The sequence below is a fragment of the Oncorhynchus mykiss genome, chromosome 26 (assembly GCF_013265735.2).
Source record: "Oncorhynchus mykiss isolate Arlee chromosome 26, USDA_OmykA_1.1, whole genome shotgun sequence".
Lineage (NCBI taxonomy): Eukaryota > Metazoa > Chordata > Actinopteri > Salmoniformes > Salmonidae > Oncorhynchus > Oncorhynchus mykiss.
In genome coordinates, this window is record NC_048590.1 from 44,925,267 (window position 1) to 44,931,586 (window position 6,320).

Genomic DNA, 6,320 nt, shown 5'->3' on the forward strand with positions numbered 1-6,320 from the left:
ACTACACTGGCAGTCATTTGATTGCCTTTACTGCTTCATTGGTTATGGGGTGTGCTTCAGAGCATCAATCACAAACAAATAGACTCAGCCCATTGGAAGACACTTTAACAGATCAGCACTGACCGGACAAAAGCTGATTGGTGGCACTACTGCCGACTCACGTTCCTGTTCATTCGAGTAGAAAAGGGGCTGAAGTAACTGAATTGTGTGAAAGAAGCATGTGTGTGTGTGTGTGTGTGTGTGTGCGTGCGGGTGCATGTGTGTGTGCGTGTGTATGTGTGTGTGTGTGTGTGTGTGTGTGTGTGTGTGTGTGTGTGTGTGCTACACCAGGTCTACATCCCAAATGGCACCCTCTTCCCTATATGGTGCCAGACTTTTGGTCCGAAGTAGTACACTATAAGTGGCAATAGGGTTCCATTTGGGACATGGCCCTGGTGTAGCACGCACACACACACACACACACACACACACACACACACAATCTAATCTAATCTAATTCCAGGGGTAGCCCTGGTTCAATCTAATTCCAGGGGTAGCCGTGGTTCAATCTAATTCCAGTGGTGGCCCTGGTTCAATCTAATTCCAGTGGTAGCCGTGGTTCAATCTAATTCCAGTGGTAGCCGTGGTTCAATCTAATTCCAGTGGTAGACCTGGTTCAATCTAATTCCAGTGGTAGCCCTGGTTCAATCTAATTCCAGTGGTAGCCCTGGTTCAATCTAATTCCAGTGGTAGCCCTGGTTCAATCTAATTCCAGTGGTGGCCCTGGTTCAATCTAATTCCAGTGGTAGCCCTGGTTCAATCTAATTCCAGTGGTAGCCATGGTTCAATCTAATTCCAGTGGTAGCCCTGGTTCAATCTAATTCCAGTGGTAGCCCTGGTTCAATCTAATTCCAGTGGTAGCCATGGTTCAATCTAATTTCAGTGGTGGCCCTGGTTCAATCTAATTCCAGTGGTAGCCATGGTTCAATCTAATTCCAGTGGTAGCCCTGGTTCAATCTAATTCCATTGGTAGCCATGGTTCAATCTAATTCCAATGGTAGCCTTTCTCATAACTCTCTCTCTTCCATCAATAGTCCATACATCATCCAGACCACAGGAGTCTGCTGGGGGAGGACGACTCATAATATTGCCTGGAACGGAGCGAATGGAATGGCATCAGGCACATGGAAGACATGTATTTGATACCATTCCACCCAACTCCGCTCCAGCCATTACCACGAGCCGGTCCTTCCCAATTGAGGTGTCACCAACCTCCTGTGATCCACATCCATATCAACACAGAGATTGTTTTTTCATACCTCTGTTTTCCTACCCTGGTCTGTTTTCCTACCTGTTTGTACTGCCTTGCCAACTCGTTCATTGTAACACCAAACAGACAGACTATAGGATCTGGCAGGGCAGCAAAGATCTAGGACAAGGCTATACTATTTTCCTCCGAGAGTGACTGAATATCTTTTGTCATTGCAGTTTGGTTTTGTTTCATGGACCATGGTTAGACTGTGGGGTAGTGAGTCTGGCGACAGTACATTTCTTCTGTTGAGACCTGACAGACAAGCCCCAGAGTATCAGGACTGAAGGAAGCTAAGCTGTCTTTTCTAAGGAAGGAACAGGTCCTAGACTAATCCTCTATGGAGCCTCTGTGTGTGTGTTTGTGTGTGTGTGTGTGTGTGTGTGTGTGTGTGTGTGTGTGTGTGTGTGTGTGTGTGTGTGTGTGTGTGTGTGTGTGTGTGTGTGTGTGTGTGTGTGTGTGTTTGTGTGTGTGTGTGTCAATCTCTGGAATGAGTCTCTAGAGTGAGTCTCTAGAGTGAGTCTGTCTCAATAGACTCCGGCTTGTGTGTGTTTGCGTGCTTGTGTGTGGATTATTCCCAATTCCAGGGCTTTGATTTCTAACGTTCTAAAGCTAGGGGAACCTCCAAAGACCTCTGCTTTCTCTCCGGGACAAGCAGCCAGCCCTAAACACTGATCTGAAGTCCGTCAAACATTTTTCTTATAATGGTAAACGATAGGATTCAGGGAGGGTAAACTGATCCCATATCTGTGCCAACCAGTCAAACAGAGCTGTCCCACTATAGCAGACCCAGGGATCATCAACTAGATTCAGCCGCTGGCAGATTTCTTTCTTGGGCAGATGGTCAGGGGGCCGTAATGTAATTACAAGTCAATTGTAGACTGCAGATTGACCGCAAGAAGCCAAAACAGATACAACATTTGACAAAAACATAGTAATTTCAAACCTTACTTACATTTGTATACAATCACGTCTACTGTGCATGGGAATATTTACAAACAGATTTTCTAAATGAAAATCCCTTGGAGATGATTTCCAGATGTTTTTACAGTCTTTATGTACAACAATAAAACAAGTTTGCTCAGAAAACTTGGGGGCCAAGTAAAATCACCCATGGGCCAAATTCGTCCCGCGAGCCACCAGTTATGGAACCCTGCAGGGTAGAGTGACTGGGAAGTGATTTACGTCACTGATAGACGAGGGCAATGTGATCAACTTGACACTTTCAAATGACTCCACATCAATCAAATCAAAATGATTGGTCACATACAGATATTTAACAGATGTTCACACATACACACACACATACACACACACACATACACACACACATACACACACACACATACACACACACATACACACACACACACACAATCTGTGCACCTCACTTTGACATTACAATCCCCAAGCCATAGCGCCCCATGAAAATTACTTATGTCATAGCAGGCAGTAAGTAGCGATCCCAAATGACACCCTATTCACTATAAAGTGCACTTCTATTGACCAGAACCCGATGCCATTTGGGACAAAGCCTTTTTCTCAGTCTTTTATCCAACATTTTCTTGCTGAATTCAGAGGTGTGCTCATTCAGAGGTGTGTTCATCCTCGGATGGGGCCACAGTGTCTCCTGACCCCTCCTGTCTCAGCCTCCAGTATTTATGCTGCAGTAGTTTATGTGTCGGGGGGGCTAGGGTCAGTTTGTTATATCTGGAGTACTTCTCCTGTCCTATTCGGTGTCCTGTGTGAATCTAAGTGTGCGTTCTCTAATTCTCTCCTTCTCTCTTTCTTTCTCTCTCTCGGAGGACCTGAGCCATAGGACCATGCCCCAGGACTACCTGACATGATGGCTCCTTGCTGTCCCCAGTCCACCTGGCCGTGCTGCTGCTCCAGTTTCAACTGACCTGAGCCCTAGGACCATGCCCCAGGACTACCTGACATGATGACTCCTTGCTGTCCCCAGTCCACCTGACCGTGCTGCTGCTCCAGTTTCAACTGTTCTGCCTTATTATTATTCGACCATGCTGGTCATTTATGAACATTTGAACATCTTGGCCATGTTCTGTTATAATCTCCACCCAGCACAGCCAGAAGAGGACTGGCCACCCCACATAGCCTGGTTCCTCTCTAGGTTTCTTCCTAGGTTTTGGCCTTTCTAGGGAGTTTTTCCTAGCCACCGTGCTTCTACACCTGCATTGCTTGCTGTTTGTGGTTTTAGGCTGGGTTTCTGTACAGCACTTTGAGATATCAGCTGATGTACGAAGGGCTATATAAATACATTTGATTTGATTTGATTAGTGCATGCGACTGAAAAAATTGAAATGAACAACTCAAATGTCTTATTGGACAAGCCCGGGTAAGTCCCTCCCTGTTTCAGTTAGTTTTCTTCTGTTTGGTTGAACACGACCCAGGTAAACCCACCTCTGACAGACTGCAGCCAGCTTTCTATTCTCTCCATCTCATCCAGGTTTGTGACTCACCATAGTTATACCTGGCTCGTATCAACAATCCTTTCAGCGATGTCCGTCTCTCTTGCCCACCAATGGGAAATGTGTCATTCACAACGGTTAAAGAATCTCTCCACCTTGTAGATAAATGTAAACAAGCCTGGCTTGAAGCAATGACCATACAGTTCCAATCAGAACAAGCACACCAACTCCTACGCCAAAAAGGTCAAGACCTGCGCTCTTCCTACAACACAGTATTCTTTGTTCCAGCCCAGCACTAACACACCTGATTCAACCACCAATTCATTTAATATAGGTGTTTTAGCACTAGGATGCACCCAACCCCATCCCTGCCTCCCCTCTACAGTTAACTTGGAGTTGAGTTTCACATAGGAGAGAGCTAGGACATGACCTTTGACCCAGAGGCTGTATGTGTCTTATTTGAGCTCCAGACAGTCAGGTGGTAAGACAGGCCGACGGACGGACAGATGGAAATGGACAGACGGAGACGGACAGACAGATACAGACAGACAGATACAGACAGACAGATACAGACATACATATACAAACAGACACAGTGCATGCAGACAGACAGAAACAGACATAGGCATCTCTCAGCCTGGGAGTCTGTCATTCCACACGGTGAAGTAGAGTTGTGGCCCGCATTTGCTGTTTTCAAGCCTGCTCTGGTGGGAACAATCCTGGGAGCATTCTGTGTCAGTCAGGAGTGTGTGTGTGTGTGTGTGTGTGTGACTTTCAGCTTTGGAAAAGCAAAACATTCATCCCAAGTATGAAAGCCATGACAGGGGAGGTGGAGTTTGAATTTAGTCCCTTAATGTGTTGAGAATGATTTCTGCTCTCTTTGACTGAATGGGTTACCCTGGGAATCAGTGGTCTTGGATATAAGGCTCTTAAAACTGCAGAGCCAGTAATCTCCATCCAAGTTGGTTTGACTGAAGACCGTGGGGATCTACTCCCTCTAGAGGGCAGTTGTGGTAACACAGGACTGGCACTACAAACAGATGAATGACACAGAAAAGACAATGGCATGATAGTATATCAAATTAAAATAGAACATCAAAAAGATGGCATCCAAAAATGTCACCTTCCTCCCTATATAGTGCAGCGGGGTCCATAGGGCGCAGGGCAACATTACTGCGCTATAGGGGATAGGGTACCCTCTGTTTATAGCCTCATTATTGTTATTGTGTTACTTTGTTCTCTTTAGTTTATTAGGTACTTATTTTCTTAACTCCATTGTTGGTTAAGGGCTTGTCAGTATTTCACGGTAGTAAGGTAAGGTAATACCTGATGTATTCGGCACATTTGATTTGGGACACGTCCCATAGATGTCATCAGATAGCTTGTGAGGATCTCTCAGGATATCCCCTACAGAGCCATGTGAATCTCTATAGTATACGGCTCAGTTCCTGTTAACACAGTGCACCTACTTCAATATGATCTTAACACCTTATAAATGTGTTGGGTTGTATAAATCACATGAACAGGATAGATCTGTTCTGGACCAGGAGAAAGATGTCACACACACACACACACACACACACACACACACACAGAGAGAGAGAGAGAGAGAGACACACACAGTGCTGGTCAAAGACAGGTTTATTGCAGTACATAAAACACACGACACTAGACAATTATTGTTTCAAGTTTCAAGGTCACGTGCACAAGTACAGTGAAATGCCTTTCTTTCGAGCTCTAGTTGGGATGTTCACTATAACATTCCAATCTTTACCTTTTAGAAACCGATCTGTATTACACCTCACAGTGAGTGACTCCTAAAGGTTTTACAGTGCTTCATTAAAACAGTGTAACATTGTTTCATTGTTACGTAAATGTTTCTTCAGCATTCTGAACGACGTAGGATTTTTCCTCTGGCTCACACGTTCTCATACAATCATATGATTCAATACTACATAAAATAAAAGCACTTATAAAATACAGACCATAGTTACTGTATGGGTCAATCAATTAGCCAAATATTGGCATGTTGTTGTTTTTTTAAATCTGAAGAAATGTACATAAAGTACTAAAAAGTGTTGATCGTATTCAATAAAAATGCTTGTGGAAAGAAAGGAAAGGAAAGAGAGGACAGGGAGTAGGAGAGAGAGAGAGAGAGAGAGAGAGAGAGAGGGAGTAGGAGAGAAGGAGAGAGGGAGTAGGAGAGAGAGAGAGCGAGTAGGAGAGCGTGAGAGCGAGTAGGAGAGAGAGAGGGAGTAGGAGAGAGAGAGAGAGAGTAGGAGAGAGGGAGTAGGAGAGAGAGAGAGCGAGTAGGAGAGAGAGAGAGGGAGTAGGAGAGAGAGAGAGAGGGAGTAGGAGAGAGAGAGGGAGTAGGAGAGAGAGAGAGAGAGAGAGTAGGAGAGAGAGAGAGGGAGTAGGAGAGAAGGAGAGAGGGAGTAGGAGAGAAGGAGAGAGGGAGAAGGAGATGGAGAGAGGGAGTAGGAGAGAAGGAGTAGGAGAAAAGGAGAGAGGGAGAAGGAGAGGGGAGTAGGAGAGAGGGAGAAGGAGAGAGGGAGTAGGAGAGAAGGAGTAGGAGAGAAGGAGAGAGGGAGAAGGAGAGGGGG